Consider the following 20,585-nt stretch of genomic DNA (forward strand, 5'->3'; position numbering starts at 1 on the left):
AATTTATCTATGTGCTACTCTAGTGATGTGTTATTAAAGTAGTTTTATTCCTCCTGCACGTGTGTAAAGGTGACAGTGTGTGCACCGTGTTAGTACTTGGTTTATGCTATGATCATGATCTCTTGTAGATTGCGAAGTTAACTATTGCTATGATAATATTGATGTGATCTATTCCTCCTACATATGCATGAAGGTGACAGTGTGCATGCTATGTTAGTACTTGGTTTAGTCTTTTGATCTATCTTGCACTAAAGGTTACTAAAATATGAGCATTATTGTGGAGCTTGTTAACTCCGGCATTGAGGGTTCGTGTAATCCTACGCAATGTGTTCATCATCCAACAAGAGTGTAGAGTATGCATCTATCTGTTCTGTTATGTGATCAATGTTGAGAGTGTCCACTAGTGAAAGTGTAATCCCTAGGCCTTGTTCCTAAATACTGCTATCGCTGCTTGTTTACTTGTTTCATTGCGTTACTACTGCTTGTGTTACTACTGCTTGTTTACTTGTCCTGGGCAAAGCACTTTTACTGGTGCCGTTGCTACTACTTATTCATACCACCTGTATTTCACTATCTCTTCGCCGAACTAGTGCACCTATTAGGTGTGTTGGGGACACAAGAGACTTCTTGCTTTGTGGTTGCGGGGTTGCATGAGAGGGATATCTTTGACCTCTTCCTCCCCGAGTTCGATAAACCTTGGGTGATCCACTTAAGGGAAACTTGCTGCTGTTCTACAAACCTCTGCTCTTGGAGGCCCAACACTGTCTACAAGAATAGAAGCTCCCGTAGACATCAAGCACTTTTCTGGCGCCGTTGTCGGGGAGGAAAGGTAAAAGGCACTCATACTCCGGTTCCAGGTAACAGTACTTTTCTGGCGCCATTGTGTTTGTGCTCGAAGCTATTTCCTTTAGATCCTGCAATTGCATCTTTTTGTTTCTTGTTTACACTAGTTTGGCATAATGGACAACAATGAGCTTCTTATTCTATTTCCTGATTTAAAACATGGATTGTTTGATGCGAAAATTAAAAAACCTATGAAATCTTATTTGCATGCTTGGTAGTAATATTAGTATGAACGCTTTGAACACCATTGTTGATAATAATATAGAAAGTTCTAAGCTTGGGGAAGCTGGTTTTCATGATATTTTTAGTCCCCCAAGCATTGAGGAGAAAATTTTCTTTGATGAAACTTTGCCTCCTATTTCTGATGATGATAATGATAGTGGTCTTTTGGTACAACCTACTATGGAGAGTAAATTTTATTGTGATTATACTATGCCTCCTATATTTGATGATGAGAATAATAATGATAGCTACTTTGTTGAATTTGCTCCCGCTATTACTAATAAAATTGACTATGCCTATGTGGAGAGTAATAATTTTATGCATGAGACTCATGATAAGAATGCTTTATGTGATAGTTATATTGTTGAGTTTGCTCATGTTGCTACTGAAAGTTATTATGAGAGAGGAAAATATGGTTGTAGAAATTTTCATGTTACTAAAATGCCTCTCTATGTGCTGAAATTTTTGAAGCTACACTTGTTTTATCTTCCTATGCTTGTTACTTTGCTCCTCATGAACTTGTTTATTTACAAGATTCCTATGCATAGGAAGCATGTTAGACTTAAATGTGTTTAGAATTTGCCTCTTGATGCTCTCTTTTGCTTCAAATACTATTTCTTGCGAGTGCATCATTAAAACTGCTGAGCCCATCTTAACGGCTATAAAGAACGAACTTCTTGGGAGATAACCCATGTGTTATTTTGCTACAGTACTTTGTTTTATATTTGTGTCTTGGAAGTTGTTTACTACTGTAGCAACCTCTCCTTATCTTAGTTTTATGTTTTGTTGTGCCAAGTAAAGTCTTTAATAGTAAAGTAAATACTAGATTTGGATTACTGCGCAGTTCAGATTTCTTTGCTGTCACGAATCTGGGTCTAATTCTCTGTAGGTAACTCAGAAAATTATGCCAATTTACGTGAGTGATCCTCAGATATGTACGCAACTTTCATTCAATTTGGGCATTTTCATTTGAGCAAGTCTGGTGCCCTTTTAAAATTCGTCTTTACGGACTGTTATGTTTTGACAGATTCTGCCTTTTATTTCGCATTGCTTCTTTCGCTATGTTGGGTGGATTTCTTTGTTCCATTACCTTCCAGTAGCTTTGAGCAATGTCCAGAAGTGTTAAGAATGATTGTGTCACCTCTGAACATGTGAGTTTTTGATTATGCACTAACCCTCTAATGAGTTTGTTTCGAGTTTGGTGTGGAGGAAGTTTTCAAGGGTCAAGAGAGGAGGATGATATACTATGATCAAGGAGAGTGAAAACTCTAAGCTTGGGGATGCCCCGGTGGTTCACCCCTGCATATTCTAAGAAGACTCAAGCGTCTAAGCTTGGGGATGCCCAAGGCATCCCCTTCTTCATCGACAAATTATCAGGTTCCTTCTCTTGAAACTATATTTTTATTCGGCCACATCTTATGTACTTTACTTGGAGCGTCTGTGTGCTTTTGTTTTTGTTTTTGTTTGAATAAATTGCTTGTGTGGGAGAGAGACACGCTCCGTTGGTTCATATGAACACATGTGTTCTTAGCTTTTAATTTTCATGGCGAAGTTTCTTCTTCGTTAATTTGTTATATGGTTGGAATTGGAAAATGATACATGTAGTAAATTGCTATAATGTCTTGGATAATGTGATACTTGGAATTGTTGTGCTCATGTTTAAGCTCTTGCATCATATACTTTGCACCCATTAATGAAGAAACACTTAGAGCTTGCTAAATTTGGTTTGCATATTTGGTTTCTCTAGAGTCTAGATAATATCTAGTATTGAGTTTTGAACAACAAGGAAGACGGTGTAGAGTCTTATAATGTTTACAATATGTCTTTTATGTGAGTTTTGCTGCACCGGTTCATCCTTGTGTTTGTTTCAAATAACCTTGCTAGCCTAAGCCTTGTATCGAGAGGGAATACTTCTCATGCATCCAAAATCCTTGAGCCAACTACTATGCCATTTGTGTCCACCATACCTACCTACTACATGGTATTTCTCCGCCATTCCAAAGTAAATTGCTTGAGTGCTACCTTTAAATAATTCAAAATTTATCACCTCTGATTTGTGTCAATGTTTTATAGCTCATGAGGAAGTATGTGGTGTTTTATCTTTCGATCTTGTCATTTACTTGAGCAGACTTTCACAATGGACTAGTGGCACATCCGCTTATCCAGATAATTTTGCAAAAAGAGCTGGCAATGGGGTTCCTACCCCGATTAATTAACTTGCATTAATAATTCTCTTCACATGTTTTGCTACGATTCATCGGTAAGCAACTTAATTTTGCAAATAGACACTCCTTCATGCTATGTGATTGTTGGAAGGCACCCGAGGATTCGGTTAGCCATGGCTTGTGTAAGCAAAAGGTTGGGAGGAGTGTCATCCATAAATAAAGAAAAACTAAACTAAAGTACATGTGTAAACAAAAGAGAAGAGGGATGATCTACCTTGGCCTGGTAGAGATAACGTCCTTCATGGGAGCCGCTCTTGAAAGTCTGGTTGATGAGGTAGTTAGAGTGCCCACTACCATTCGTTGACAACAACAAACACCTCTCAAAATTTTACTTTTATTCTCTCTTTATGTTTTCAAAATAAAAGCTCTAGCACAAATATAGCAATCGATGCTTTCCTCTTTGAAGGACCATTCTTTTTTATTTTTATGTTGAGTCAGTTCACCTATCTCTCTCCACCTCAAGAAGCAAACACTTGTGTGAACTGTGCATTGATTCTTACATATTTGCATATTGTACTTGTTATATTACTCTATGTTGACAACTATCCATGAGATATACATGTTACAAGTTGAAAGCAATCGCTGAAACTTAATCTTCCTTTGTGTTGCTTCAATACCTTTACTTTGATTTATTGCTTTATGAGTTAACCCTTATGCAAGACTTATTAATACTTGTCTTGAAGTACTATTCATGAAAAGTCTTTGCTTTATGATTCACTTGTTTACTCATGTCATTACCATTGTTTTGATCGCTGCATCCACTACATATGTTTACAAATAGTATGATCAAGGTTATGATGGCATATCACTTCAGAAATTATCTTTGTTATCGTTTTACCCGCTCGGGAAGAGCGAGAACTAAGCTTGGGGATGCTTGATACGTCTCCGACGTATCGATAATTTCTTATGTTCTATGCCATATTATTGATGATACCTACATGTTTTATGCACACTTTATGTCATATTCGTGCATTTTCCGGAACTAACCTATTAACAAGATGCCGAAGTGCCGGTTCTCGTTTTCTCGCTGTTTTTGGTTTCGAAATCCTAGTAACGAAATATTCTCGGAATTGGATGAAACGAAGACCCAGGTTCCTATTTTCACCGGAAGCATCCAGAACACCCGAGAGCCGCCGGAGGGGGCCCGTGGGCCCCGAGATGATAGGGTGGCGCGGCCGGGCCCGGCCGCGCCGGCCTATGGTGTGGCCACCCCTTCGACCCTCCTGCGCCGCCTCTTCGCCTATATAAAGCCTCCGTCGCGAAACCCCCGAGGCGAAGAACCACGATACGGAAAACCTTCCAGAGCCGCCGCCATCGCGAAGCCAAGATCTGGGGGACAGGAGTCTCTGTTCCGGCACCCGCCGGAGCGGGGAAGTGCCCCGGAAGGCTTCTCCATCGACACCGCTGCCATCTCCACCGCCATCTTCATCACCGCTGCTGCTCCCATGAGGAGGGAGTAGTTCTCCATTGAGGCTCGGGGCTGTACCGGTAGCTATGTGGTTCATCTCTCTCCTATGTGCTTCAATACAATAATCTCATGAGCTGCCTTACATGATTGAGATTCATATGATGATGCTTGTAATCTAGATGTCATTATGCTAGTCAAGTGAGTTTTACTTATGTGATTTCCGGAGACTCCTTGTCCCACGAGTGTAAAGGTGACAGTGTGTGCACCGTGTGGGTCTCTTAAGCTATATTTCACAGAATACTTATTCACTGTTGAATGGCATAGTGAAGTGCTTATTTATATCTCTTTATGATTGCAATATGTTTTGTATCACAATTTATCTATGTGCTACTCTAGTGATGTGTGATGACCCACAAGTATAGGGGATCGCAACAGTCTTCGAGGGAAGTATTACCCAATTTATTGATTCGACACAAGGGGAGACAAAGAATACTTGGAAGCCTTAACAGCGGAGTTGTCAATTCAGCTGCACATGGAGACAGACTTGCTCGCAAGAGTTTATCGATAGTAATGAGTTTTATAGCAGTAGCAGTAGTGAAATAACAGTAGCAGAGTAACAAAGACAGCAGTAGTGATTTTAGTAAACAGCAGGATTAAAAATACTGTAGGCACGGGGACGGATGACGGGCGTTGCATGGATGAGAGAAACTCATGTAACAATCATAGCAGGGCATTTGCAGATAATAATAAAACGGTATCCAAGTACTAATCAATCAATAGGCATGTGTTCCAATTATAGTCGTACGTGCTCGCAATGAGAAACTTGCACAACATCTTTTGTCCTACCAGCCGGTGGCAGCAGGGCCTCAAGGGAAACTACTTGGATATTAAGGTACTCCTTTTAATAGAGTACTGGAGCAAAGCATTAACACTCCGTGAACACATGTGATCCTCACGTCACTACCATCCCCTCCGGTTGTCCCGATTTCGTCACTTCGGGGCCATTGGTTCCGGACAGCGACATGTGTATACAACTTGCGAGTAAGATCATAAACAACGAATATCATGATGAAATAATAACATGTTCAGATCTGAGATCATGGCACTCGGGCCCTAGTGACAAGCATTAAGCATAACAAGTTGCAACAATATCATAAAAGTACCATCTACGGACACTAGGCACTATGCCCTAACAATCTTATGCTATTACATGACCAATCTCATCCAATCCCTACCATCCCCTTCACCTACAGCGGGGAATTACTCACACATGGATGGGGGAAACATTGCTGGTCGATGGAGAGGCGTTGGCGGTGATGGCGGTGACGATCTCCTCCAATTCCCCGTCCCGGCGGAGTGCCAGAACGGAGACTTCTGGCTCCCGCGACGGAGTTTCGCGATGTGGCGGCGTTCTGGAGGGTCTCTGGCGACTTCGACTTCTCTGTAGGCGTTTTTAGGTCGAGGCGAATAAGTAGTCCGAAGGAGGGCGTCGGAGGCCGGCCGAGGGGGCCACACCACAGGGCCGCGCGGGCCCCCCCTGGGCCGCGCCGCCCTATGGTGTGGGGCCCTCGTGCCTCCACTTCAATTGCCCTTCTGGCTCCGTTAGTTTCCTGGGAAAATAGGACCTTCCGCATAAATTCCAAGGTTTTTCCCGAAAGTTGGATTTCTGCACAAAAACGAGACACCGGAGCGGTTCTGTCGAAAACAGCGTTAGTCCGTATTAGTTGCATCCAAAATACACAAATTAGAGGCCAAACAATAGCAAAAGTGTTTGGGAAAGTAGATACGTTTTGGACGTATCAACTCCCCCCAAGCTTAGCTTATTGCTTGTCCTCAAGCAATTCAGTTAACAACTGAGCGATAAAAGAACTTTCACGAACATCTTTGCTCATATGATGTATATATTCTCATGATATGGCTAATACTTAAGCAGTTCATAATGAGACACATGCAAATAAGATCATCTAACAGCTATGTCAATCATGGAGAGGTACCAACAATTAATAATAAGCATCATGAATCATGTATATAAACCAGGATTGCAATGTTCATAAGAGAGTATGATAAAGTGGTATCTCGCTTGCCTGTATTTGATTGGCAAAACATAAATGCCCGGGCACCTTTGAAGTTCATAGAAAGACTAGAAGTAGTGATTGTCAAAAGATAAATGCATCAAAGTTATACCACAATCAATCATATTTTGAGACAAGCATATTATACTAAGAATGACAGTTGTGCTCTCAAGATAGTACTCAAAGAAATAATGGAGACACAACATAAAAGTAAAAGATTGACCCTTCGCGAGAGGAAGCGAGGGATTAACATGCGCTAGAGCTTTTCATTTTTATAAATCAGGAGTAAAATTATTTTGAGAGGTGTTTGTTGTTGTCAACGAATGGTAATGGGTACACTAACTACCTCGCCAACCGGACTTTCAAGAGCGGCTCCCATGAATTATTTGCATGTTTATGTGGCACTCCTTCCAACCTTTCTTACACAAACCATGGCTAACCGAATCCTCGGGTGCTCGCCAACAATCACATACCATGAAGGAGTGCCTTTTTAGTTTAGTTTTATTATGATGATGACACTCCCCCCAACCTTTGCTTACACAAGCCATGGCTAACCGAATCCTTCGGGTGCAGTCCAACAATCACAAACCATGGAGGAGTGTCTATTTAAGTTAATTAATTCGGGACTGGGAATCCCATTGCCAGCTCTTTTTGCAAAATTATTGGATAAGCGGATGTGCCACTATTCCATATGAGAGTCCGTCAAAAGTAAATGACAAGGTTGAAAGCTAAACACCACATACTTCCTCATGAGCTATGAAACATTAACACAAATTAAGAAGCATTTTGAAGGTTTTAAAGGTAGCGCATGAGAATTTACTTGGAATGGTTTGAAATGCCATGCATAGGTATTTATGGTGGACACTCCGGAATAACTTGGTTTTCATGTGTTTGGAAGCACGAGCAGCGTTCCCGCTCAGTACAAATGAAGGCTAGCAAAAAGACTAGGGAGCGACAAATCAAGAGAGCGATGAATCGTCATAATCATGCTTGCGGCAAAATAAATTAACGGAGGCATAAAAGTGATACAAGAACTCTGAAGCAATGTAAATCATCGAGGCTTAATTGACTTTTGTTCAGTAATATGCATGCGTGAGCATGTGCCAAGTCGATATAAATGAATTATTCAGAGGAGGATACCACAATGCCATACTTACTTATGAATAAAACAATGCAAGCAAACATCCATGACATGCTACTCATATTAATCAATTTGAGCTAAACATGAGAGACCATGAACTACTAGACTTTCTTAAATAACATATACCTCACATGAACCAACTAAGCATGCTCACATGGATGAGTATATGTACAAAAATGAAAACAAATAGAGTTCATACCAGCCTCTCACCACAATCAGATTGTCGTAGATCGTCATTATTGCCTTTTCACTTGTGTAGCTTGGATAATATGAAATGAAAACCACGCTCCAGCCACCGAAGACCATTGAACTCATAAAGAACTTTACAAACCAAAGAAGAACAGCAAATATTTTTGGTGTTTTCGAATTTGAGAATAAGAACAAAAGGAAACAAGCAAACAAAGCAAAATCTTTTTGGGTTTTCTTATAGCAAACTAGCAATAGCAAATAAAGCGAAACAAATGCAAGAAACCAAAGCAAACAAATGGTGAAGAGAAACAACAGAAATATTTTTGGTCTTTTTGTGTTTTGGGAAAGAAACAAAGTGAAAGCAAGAAATAGCAAACTAAAAGAAACACAGAAAAGCGAGATGGCAGAAATCTGCCAAAACCTGACAGCAGTACAGAAATCGATTTTTACAAAAATCTTACGTTGCTCAGTTCGAAAAGTGTTCAACTAACGAAAGTTAGATAACAACCTGGGGAACATGCACAAAAATTTGCAACTCAAAATACTGTTCTGGCTGGGCACACGAATTTTTACGGTAACAGCCCAGAATCTGTTTTCAGGCAGCACTTCCCCAAATATCATCTTCCTCTCATTAGAAAACCACTCAAACGAACAAAGCAAGTATGTGCAAGTATCCAGCAACTATAATATGCAAAGAATGAGTGATGCCGGTATACCTCCCCCAAGCTTAGGCTTTTGGCCTAAGTGGAGTTCAATCCCATCGATCCCATGAAGTAGTATCTCCGTAATATGAAGATGGGTCGTATTCCGGATATGTGCTAGAAGAAGCACCCGGATATGTGACGGTGTGGTCGTAGGAGGTCCCGACGTCCTCGGAGTCATGTTGCTGGTGGAACTCTTGTATCTTCATATGCTCATCCACCTCCTCCTTAGTGCACGACCATGATTGCTGTCAATACTTAACAAACCAGGTTGGGGAAGAGGGATTTCCTTCTCCTCCCCGTCAGAAAACAACATTCTATATACCATATTATCTAAAGTAGAGTCAGTTGTAACAAAATGATGACTCTTCATAGCAGTAATATCGAGTCTCCTAGGGGCCAATGGCACATCATTAGGATCAATAGGAAGCGGCGAGCAATAAGAGCACCAAGGTGATAGGATGTTTGACCAGTAAGTGCAATGTTCAGGAAAGCAAGATGGTAGCTAGAGATATTACTAGTGTTCTCCCTACCAAGAATGCTAGTAGCAATGTAGTATGCAAAATATTTAATGGCGGGGAGTTGAATGTTCCTTATCTTGCCCCGCTGAATGGTGCGACAATCATCATCGGTAATCCCTCGGTAGAGCTCCAGCAAGTCCCGGGGTTGTCATCAATCCTACTTGCTGTACCTACGGGGAAATGTCCAAGGCACAACAAAAATCCTTCAATGGCATAGTCACGGTCTTACCATAGATTCTGAATGCAACCGTTGGCTCATATTGTTTGTTGTCGAGCTTGAAACTCTCGACAAAAATCTTGGTGAGCATGTGGTATTGCTCCCTTTCATCATTCATATAGGTGGTTAACCCTGCCCTGTTGATAAGGGTCAAGAAATCCTCCAGTATCCCTGCATTCCTTAGAAAATCATAACATGGAAAAGTAGAAGCATTAGGGGGACCGTGGTCCTCTTCGGGCGCGAAGCTAGGCGCGAGGATGTCTTCATTGTATGATTGTCTAATCCGGGTGGCGGCCCTAGAAGGCCTCCCGGTGCTGGTTGTCCCCTTCTTGAACAACTCTCCCAATTTGAACTTCTTCATTTTCTGAAATTTTCAACAAACAATATAAAACTTGATTTGGTGACATATAATTGAGGGAAACTACCATAGGAACTTGCTAGAGTACTAATCATGCATCAAAACTAATTTCTACCAATTAGAACAAGCATGCAAGCTCACTAAACATGTTACCTACAGCAGCAAAATATTCAAGATATACTCAACCAAATGAAATTCTACTTGGATGGGTGGAGGAGTCACATACCGAAGAGCAAATGTGCCAAATTTCAGACGGAAATCTGGGCTGAGCAAAGAGATCGAGAAGTCTGGAGCTCTGGAGCAAAAACGCGAGAGAGATGAACTTGGTACGAGTTTTTTCGGGAGAGAGAGTGTGCTGGGAGGAAGAGATGACGAAGTGGGGCAGAGGGGAGCCCACACCACATGGTGGCGCGGCCACCTCCTTGGCCGCGCGGCCCAGTGGTGTGGCGCCCTCTGGTGCCCCACAGGTCATCCTCTGGTGCTCCCAGGTGCCTCGTCGAAAAATAGGACCAACGGTATAATTTTCGCGAATTTTTGAAAACTTTGAAAAATGCACATTTTCTGGGTATTAAGTTTATTATTACTGGCCAGGAAATTTTTTGAAATCTCAAATCAACTAAGAAACTTTACAAATTAAAAGTGCTACAGCAATTAAAGCAAGTGGAGAAAGAAAGAGATGTTGTTTACCTCCTCTATGCATATAAAAGGTATTTGTTAACAAGGTTGATCAAGTCTTGCCACCAAATAAATTTTACATAGCATATGAAGAAATAAACCTCAAATCAATCATGTTACCTTGAATTGTATTGATATGGATCCAATAACGAGAGTTTGATATTCTTCTTTAGGCTCATATATAGGACAATCGATGGTTCCCACTTTGATAGTTCTCACATGAGAGATAGTATTAACTCCGCACGCTTTTTCAATCCTCTTGGGGAAATAGACGGTGTGTTCCTTATCATCAACATTGAAAGTGACCTTTCCTTTGTTGCAATCAATAACAGCCCTCGCGGTGTTAAGAAAAGGTCTCCCAAGAATAATAGACATATTATCATCTTCGGGCATTTCCAATACAACAAAATCAGTTAATATCAAGCGAGTTAGTAGTAACTTGAACAGGAACATTCTCACATATACCAACAGGAATAGCAGTAGATTTATCAGCCATTTGCAAAGATATATCGGTAGGTATCAACTTATCTAAGTAAAGTCTCTTATAAAGAGAAAAAGGCATAACACTAACACCGGCTCCCAAGTCACATAGAGCAGTTTTAACATAATTATTCTTGATAGAACAAGGAATAGTAGGTATACACGGGTCGCCCAACTTCTTTGGAATTTTGCCATTGAAAGAGTAATTAGCAAGCATAGTAGAAATTTCCTCATTGGGGATTTTCCTTTTGTTAGTAACAATATCTTTCATATACTTTGAATAAGGAGGCAATTTAATAGCATCAGTTAAAGGGATTTGCAAAAATAAAGGTTTCATCCAATCACAGAATTTATTATAGTGTTCTTCTTCCTTTGATTTTAGTTTCTTAGCAGGAAAAGGCATTGGCTTTTGCACCCAAGGTTCTCTTTCATTACCATGTTTCTCAGCAATAAAATCTTCTTTAGTATACTTTTTATTTTTAGCATGCTTTTCGGGTTCTTCTTCAACCTCTTCTTTATCAGGAGTATCATTCTTATCATTATCTTTCTCATGTTCATTACCACTTTCGGTTTCAGCATCGAAATAGAAATACTATTAGGATCATTAACGGAGTTCGGAGGATTCTACAACATTTTTATGTTTCTTTTTCTTTTTCTTCTTAGAATGAGCACTAGGTTCAATGCGTTGAGAATCTTGTTCAATTCTTTTGGGATGCCCTTCAGGATATAGAGGATCCTGGGTAGAGACACCACCTCTAGTTGTTACTTCATAAGCATGTTTCTCTTTAGAATTATTCCCTAACAAGTCATTTTGCACTTTAGTGAGTTGATCAATTTGAGTTTGAATCATTTGAAAATGTTTAACAAGCATCTTAACATCATTGGAGGTTCTCTCCACAATACCATGCAATTCACTAATAGCTTGAGAATTTTCCATTAAATGATTCTCTACTCTCATATTAAAATTTTCTTGCTTAACAATATAATTATCAAACTCATCTAAGCATTGTGCAGGAGGTTTCGAATACGGAATATCTTCCCTAGTAAAGCGTTGAAGGGAGTTTACCTCAATCATGGATGAAGGGGGAATTATCGCACATATATCTTCTATGGGAGGCAGATTCTTCACATCTTCAGATTTAATACCTTTCTCCTTAAGAGACTTCTTGGCTTCCCTCATATCTTCATCATTCAATTTAATTAAACCCCTCTTCTTCACTATTGGCGTTGGAGTTGGTTCGGGCGTATTCCAATCATCATAATTCCGGCCTATTTTAGCCAATAATTCTTCAGCGTCGTCTGGAGTTCTTTTCCTGAAAACACAACCAGCACAACTATCCAGGTATGCCCTAGAATCAATGGTTAGTCCACTATAAAATATATCAAGTAATTCATGCTTTTCTAAATCATGGTCAGGCAAAGCTCTAATAAGAGAGCAAAATCTTGCCCAAGCCTCTGGCAATTTCTCTTCATCTCCACGATCAAAACTATAAACTCTTTGCAAAGCAGCATGTTGAGCACTAGCAGGAAAATATTTCCGAAAGAAAACAGCAAGCAATTCTTTTGGACTTTTAATAGAACCAGGTGGCAAATTATTATACCAAGTTTTAGCGTCATCTTTCAATGAGAATGGAAATATTTTAGCAACAAAGTAAGTACGCTTCTTAACATCATCAGAAAACAAGCTACTCAAGGTGGATAACTCGGTCATGTGTTCAACGACACTTTCTTTTTCAGTACCACGAAAGGTGTTTTCTCAACAATAGCTATATGAGATAGATCAAGAGAAAAATCATAATCTTTATCCCTAATGTTTATAGGAGATGTGGCAAATTTAGGATCGAGGAGACAGTTTATATCTAACGGTATGTTACTGCAAGCAACTTTTTAATTTTTCTTGCATCGGTAGTAGCATTGCATTTTTCAATAAAATCATCATCAAGTTCCACATAATCTTCATCAAGATCATCACTAGAGTATTCAAGTTCAGTGTGAATTAACGGGTGTAGTAACATCGGGAGTTTCAGCATTTTCAATTTGTCTAGACCTAGCAATGGAAGCATCTAGAAAAGTTCCCAATGAGCCACTATCATCAAGCACAGCAGAAATATTATCGAGTATTATGAGAGTGTTCAGATTCAGCAGATGTACCCGCATGCGAAGCATGTGGCGGTGAAACAAGTTTATCAATCACAGATGGTGAATCAAGTGTAGCGGAGGTACTCAGAATTGTACCTTTTCTTGTAGTGGATGGTAATATGGCGATCTTAGTATCGCGAGTTTTACCCATAATGGAGAATTTGCAGCGAACAATATCAATCCAAGTGAACTTCCAAATAAAGCTATGCTCCCCGGCAACGGCGCCAGAAAATAGTCTTGATGACCCACAAGTATAGGGGATCGCAACGGTCTTCGAGGGAAGTATTACCCAATTTATTGATTCGACACAAGGGGAGACAAAGAATACTTGGAAGCCTTAACAGACGGAGTTGTCAATTCAGCTGCACATGGAAACAGACTTGCTCGCAAGAGTTTATCGATAGTAACGAGTTTTATAGCGATAGCGGTAGTGAAATAACGATAGCGAGTAACAAAGACAGCGAGTAGTGATTTTAGTAAACAGCAGGATTAAAAATACGTAGGCACGGGGACGGATGACGGGCGTTGCATGGATGAGAGAAACTCATGTAACAATCATAGCAGGGCATTTGCGAGATAATAATAAAACGGTATCCAAGTACTAATCAATCAATAGGCATGTGTTCCAATTATAGTCGTACGTGCTCGCAATGAGAAACTTGCACAACATCTTTTGTCCTACCAGCCGGTGGCAGCCGGGCCTCAAGGAAACTCTCTGGATATTAAGGTACTCCTTTTAATAGAGTACCGGAGCAAAGCATTAACACTCCGTGAACACATGTGATCCTCACGTCACTACCATCCCCTCCGGTTGTCCCGATTTCGTCACTTCGGGGCCATTGGTTCCGGACAGCGACATGTGTATACAACTTGCGGGTAAGATCATAAACAACGAATATCATGATGAAATAATAACATGTTCAGATCTGAGATCATGGCACTCGGGCCCTAGTGACAAGCATTAAGCATAACAAGTTGCAACAATATCATAAAAGTACCATCTACGGACACTAGGCACTATGCCCTAACAATCTTATGCTATTACATGACAAATCTCATCCAATCCCTACCATCCCCTTCACCTACAGCGGGGGAATTACTCACACATGGATGGGGGAAACATTGCTGGTCGATGGAGAGGCGTTGGCGGTGATGGCGGTGACGATCTCCTCCAATTCCCCGTCCCGACGGAGTGCCAGAACGGAGACTTCTGGCTCCCGCGACGGAGTTTCGTGATGTGGCGGCGTTCTGGAGGGTCTTTGGCGACTTCGACTTCTCTGTAGGCGTTTTTAGGTCGAGGCGAATAAGTAGTCCGAAGGAGGGCGTCGGAGGCCGGCCGAGGGGGCCACACCACAGGGCCGCGCGGGCCCCCCCTGGGCCGCGCCGCCCTATGGTGTGGGGCCCTCGTGCCTCCACTTCAATTGCCCTTCTGGCTCCGTTAGTTTCCTGGGAAAATAGGACCTTCCGCATAAATTCCGAGGTTTTTCCCGAAAGTTGGATTTCCGCACAAAAACGAGACACCAGAGCAGTTCTGCTGAAAACAGCGTTAGTCCGTATTAGTTGCATCCAAAATACACAAATTAGAGGCCAAACAATAGCAAAAGTGTTTGGGAAAGTAGATACGTTTTGGACGTATCAATGTGTTATTAAAGTAGTTTTATTCCTCCTGCACGTGTGTAAAGGTGACAGTGTGTGCACCGTGTTAGTACTTGGTTTATGCTATGATCATGATCTCTTGTAGATTGCGAAGTTAACTATTGCTATGATAATATTGATGTGATCTATTCCTCCTACATATGCATGAAGGTGACGAGTGTGCATGCTATGTTAGTACTTGGTTTAGTCTTTTGATCTATCTTGCACTAAAGGTTACTAAAATATGAGCATTATTGTGGAGCTTGTTAACTCCGGCATTGAGGGTTCGTGTAATCCTACGCAATGTGTTCATCATCCAACAAGAGTGTAGAGTATGCATTTATCTGTTTTGTTATGTGATCAATGTTGAGAGTGTCCACTAGTGAAAGTGTAATCCCTAGGCCTTGTTCCTAAATACTGCTATCGCTGCTTGTTTACTGTTTCTATGCGTTACTACTGTCTGCGTTACTACTGCTTGTTTACTTGTCCTGGGCAAAGCACTTTTACTGGTGCCGTTGCTACTACTTATTCATACCACCTGTATTTCACTATCTCTTCGCCGAACTAGTGCACCTATTAGGTGTGTTGGGGACACAAGAGACTTCTTGCTTTGTGGTTGCGGGGTTGCATGAGAGGGATATCTTTGACCTCTTCCTCCCTGAGTTCGATAAACCTTGGGTGATCCACTTAAGGGAAACTTGCTGCTGTTCTACAAACCTCTGCTCTTGGAGGCCCAACACTGTCTACAAGAATAGAAGCTCCCGTAGACATCAGCGGCGGCGGCGTCTCTGGAAGGTTTTCCGTATCGTGGCTCTCGGTACTGGGGTTTTCGCGACGAAAGCTTTAAGTAGGCGGATTGTAGGTTTAGGGGCGGCACGAGGGCCCCACACACCAGGGCGGCGCGGGCCCTAGCCTGGCCGCGCGGCCCTGGCGTGGCGGCGCCTCGTCTCCCCACTTTGTTTCCCTTTCGGTCTTCCGGAAGCTTCGTGGAAAAATAAGACCCTGGGCGTTGATTTCGTCAAATTCCGAGAATATTTCCTTTGTAGGATTTCTGAAACCAAAAACAGCAGAAAACAGCAACTGGCTCTTCGACATCTCGTCAATAGGTTAGTGCCGGAAAATGCATAAATATGACATATAATGTGTATAAAACATGTGAGTATCATCATAAAAGTAGCATGGAACATAAAAAATTATAGATACATTTGAGACGTATCATCCCACTCCGCACTCCCAAAGACGGAAGATCGGTATGGGCCACTAGATTATATGTGGGCCTTTTAAGATATATAAATCTATGATATGCTTGGCCCGTCGTAAGTGTGGCATTTGTCGCTGGGCACGTACGTAACATGGGCCAAACCCATCTTAGATTACCAGATCCGATTCCCTAAGCGGAGCCGGGCGCGATCGGCGCTTAAGGCGATCTATAGGAGCTCCCAGAAAAAGCGGCGGGAGTGATAGACAGAAAGAAAACGCAGAGGCAGAGACCACTCGCCTCCAGTCCCGTTCCTCTCAGTCACCTTCCCCTCGGTACGCACGAGAAGCGGAAGAGGCGCACCCACGGCGAAAGTGGCAACGCAGGAAAGTCAGGTAAACCGCATCTCCTCTCTCCTTTTGACCTTTTCTATCGTTCTACATGCCCATCTCGACCAAAATCTTTAAAGTCCTTGGTTTGTGATACCAAGTTTTCTCTGAAATTGAGAGTGATGAGTAGGAGAGCGAAGATGATCCCTTAAATTTCGCTCTGTATGCTGTTAATCTTGTGTTCAAGCTATATACCGGTGGGCCGGCTGTAGGCTGTTGGTGCAGCAGTGCAGCAGCACAAGCTGGATTTGCTCGAGGTGAAGTATCAGAGTTCATCTTTCTCTTGTGCTCTCTCATCCATCACCAGAGCATGGCGCCGGTGAAGGTGTTCGGGTCGGCGGCGTTCACGAACGTGGCTCGGGTGCTGGTGTGCCTCGAGGAGGTCGGCGCCGACTACGAGATCGTCGACATCGACTTCCACGCCAAGGAGCACAAAGGCCCTGAACACCTCGCCAGAAACGTAAGAACCAACTGCAGTTCTTCTACTAGACATAGGAGAGACTCGGAGAAGTATTGGATCATAGAAGTATTGCGCCCTGGATGCTAATTTACCCTGCTTTTCCCCAATCATCAGCCATTTGGACAGGTTCCGGCGTTCCAGGACGGAGACCTGATGCTGTTCCGTGAGTTCACAAACCTCTCTTCAAAATCACTATCAGCATTCAAGTAAAGTCAGTTTCTAGTTAGTTATACATTTCCATCTCCTCCACAGAGTCTCGCGCAATATCACGGTACGTTCTGAGCAAGTACAGGACTGACGAGGTCAACCTGGGTCAACGGTAGTAATAATTCATATGTGTGACTCCAGGTCGGGGCGGTGTGGAGGAATTTTGGGATCGGGGTGGCCGGCGGCGGCCAAATCGAGAGTTGTCGGGTTGGTCTGGAGATGTGTCTAACTACGCGCTACTGCTCTGGCGACTCGGGGGGCGACTGGGAGCTCGCCCTCCCGGAGCGCCGCCGCCGCCGCGCTGCCCGCCGCCCTGGGGGCCGTCGGGTACTGCGTGCTTCCCCGGCGCGTAAGGGGAACCGTTTCTCCCCCCTCGCCGCCGTCGTCGCCGAGGCCGAGGGCTCGGAGGAGGAGATCTCGGAGGTGGAGTCCGGGGATCTTGTTGCGCTGGAGTCGTGGCCGCTGCCCCACTCGCCGGCGAACCGCGGGAGGTTCTGGCCAGATCTGGTGGTTGGCGCGCCGTCGGGGCCCGCCCTTGGCTCCTCGCGGGAGAGGAGCCTCTCGCCGGAGCCGCCCCCGCCACTGGAGTCGCCGTCACACTTCCCGCCGCTTCCTGGTCAGGCACCCCGGGGAAGGGACCTCGCCGTTGCTGATCTGGGGTCCTTCGGTGCTGGTCAGGTCCGCATCGGAGCGCTGGTGCTGGAGCTGCCGCAGGACCCGGGGCGGCCGGAGGCGAGAGGGACGCCGCCGCCCCTAGGGTTTGCCTCTGCTTCCGCTGCGCTGGCGCTGGGTGCTGCGGGGCCTGCTGGGCCGGCCCATTCGGTGGCTGGGGCCACCTCGGCCCAGTTGCGGCCTGTTTCGGGTGCGGTTGTTGGGTCCGGCCCGGTCCAGGGTGCGACGGGACCTGTTCCAGCGGGTGCCCCTGGGTCGGATCCGTTGGATGCGCGCCACGTCGCCACTTCGGAGGATGACCGGTTGGGAGGCTCTAGGGTTCCCAGGTGGGACGGTTTTACCCCTCAGCCGCCGGTTCTTAAGTGGATCTGGCTTCCTCCCCTTACCCTAGATCCTTCACTTGGCTTCCCCGCTTCCACTTCTGACGTTCTTCGCAACCGCGCCGCCGCCAAGATCTTGTCCTCCCACCTCGACCCCGTCTCCGGCGCTCGTGTTCCTCGTCTCGTGGCCATGGAGAGGGATAGGAATTCGCATGGCAAGCGCCCCTTTGAGGAGTTCAACAAGGGCTACTCCCGATCCCGCGACCAAGATCTGCGTCAACGGCTGGACAGGGAGCAGGAAGAACACCGACGTCAACAGCGGCTGCGCGACCGCGAGGCGGAGCGTGCGAGCTCCTCGTCCTGGCGTTCCGAGGGGGAACGGCCACGACAGGAGTCGCGTGCACCTCCTCCACCGCCGCCGCCACCTCGTGGACGCGATTCTGGGCGAAACGCGGGCGGAAGGCAGCCTCGTCAGCCGCAAGGGACTCCTGGGGAGGCCCCTCTCTCGGGGCAGGCTTCCGGCCCGGGGGGGTCTGGGGCGCCCAATCAAGACGTGGCTCACATCACGTGCTACAACTGTGGCAAGCAAGGACACGTCCAGGCCGCCTGCGTCGATGAAGCTTTCTGTGTCAACTGTAAGAAGGTGGGTCATCTCTCCGCCATGTGCGCTGCGGTCTCCAAGGCGCTGGCCCCCTTCTGGGCTGGCTATAGCGGCGGGCGCCCAGGTTTTTGCTGCCTTGAAGTGCCTGATGAAGAGCTCCAGAAGCCAATCTCCAACTCAGCGACAGTTATCCTTGGGGGCGGGCAACTCTCTGCGGAACAGGTGGAGGATGAGTTTAAGGACCTTGTGGATGAGAATTGGGACTGGCAGGTACGCCAGCTTGGCCCCACGGACTTTGCTGTGGTTTTCCCGTCGAAGGAGAGCCTGCGTATCGCTATCCGTGGAGGCGGCCTTACCTTGCCCTGTACAAAGCTTAAGGCCATTGTCACGGTCCCGCTTGGCGACCCTCTCGCTGCTGAGTCCCTGGAGGAAGTCTGGATCAAGCTGCTGGGCGTGCCTCCACCTTTCCGCCATGCCGATCGCCTCCTCCTTGCTACGCGTGAGGTGGGACGCCCTATCGGGGTGGACGTGGCCTCGCTGGCGCACCCAGATGCGCCTGTCCGTATGTCCTTCGGCTGCCGCAAAGGGGAGCTGCTGCCCGACCACATTACCCTCTTCGTCAACATGCAAGGCTACCGCATACAAGTCATTCGTGAAGCCCCAGCAGTCCAAGACTCTCCGCCGCATGACTTGCCGAAATTTCCCCCTGGAGATGGGACGGAAGACAAGGATGAGGACTTGGAGGAGACCGACGAGGAACGCTGGGACGGGCGCAGGGGTAAACACGTCCACAAGGATTCGCGCGGCTCGGCGTCTGCCCCAGGTGCGGGCGGGGGCCCCCGTAAGTCTGTGCCATTGGGTTCCTCCCCTGCCTCGCCGTCGGCCTGCCTCCCGCTCAACGCCTCGGACCCCAACCTCCAGATTCCAGCCTCGGCCCGCAGTCAGTACGGGTCCAACTTGACCCCCACAGGCAATATCTTCCCGCTGGTGGCACAAATCATCAAGTCCGCTCTTCCGGCAACTCCCGCAGTTGGTTCCCTTTCTCCTGTCGGCGACCTCAGCATCGATTCCATCTGTGAGGAACTCTCAGAAGACCCCACTCCGGTTGGCCGCGTCTCGCCTACACCTGGCAAAGCTCTGAACCTGTCCTTGGAGGAACGTGAGGAGGTGGGGTGGTCCAGTCCGTCACAGGGTGCCTCGGACCAGGAATACATGCGCAACAGCGAACAGAGGAGCAAGCTGAACCACGACCGCCCTTCACGGAAGCTCATGCTGGAGGCGGCTGCTGCCGAGATCACCTCCCCTCCCCCGGCCCTGGTTCCCCACCAGGCCCCGGCCATCTGCGACGCCTACCCAGCGGAGGGGCAGCTTCTCCTGGACGCTCCCATTCCGGCGCTTGGGGCGCCGGTGGCTCGAGGCCCTCGTTCCAAGGCTTCCCCGGCGGAGGCGGTGCGCAAGAGTGCGCGTTCCAAAGGTGCTTTTGAGGGACCGGTCCTGGAGCGGGCCATTCGCGCCACGGCGGACAAGAACAGCCTCACCAAGAGCGTCTTCGACACGGCTACCCCTTCATCGTCAACCCCCGCCCCAGGTACTTTCCCCTCCCCAGCTGACTTTGTTGCTTTTCAAGATTCCTCGTTGGCCCATCTGCTCAAGGTGGCCAAGGATAGCTGTATTCTGTTCAAATCCACAGAAGGGTCACCGGCGCAAGCGGTGGCTCTTCTCCAGGCGCGTGAACGCGCGCAAGCGGAGCTCCTGGCAGCAAGGCGAAGACTTGAAGAAGAAGAGGCCAAGTCCAAGGCTGAGGCAGCTCAAGGCGAGCCGCAACCAGATTCTGCTAGCGGAGGCCCAGAGGCTGGCTCCAAGGGGGAGCCACCCTCGGACGCCGGCATTCCTTCTCTCAAGGGTTCAGTGG

Source organism: Lolium rigidum, chromosome 6, assembly GCF_022539505.1.
Source record: "Lolium rigidum isolate FL_2022 chromosome 6, APGP_CSIRO_Lrig_0.1, whole genome shotgun sequence".
Lineage (NCBI taxonomy): Eukaryota > Viridiplantae > Streptophyta > Magnoliopsida > Poales > Poaceae > Lolium > Lolium rigidum.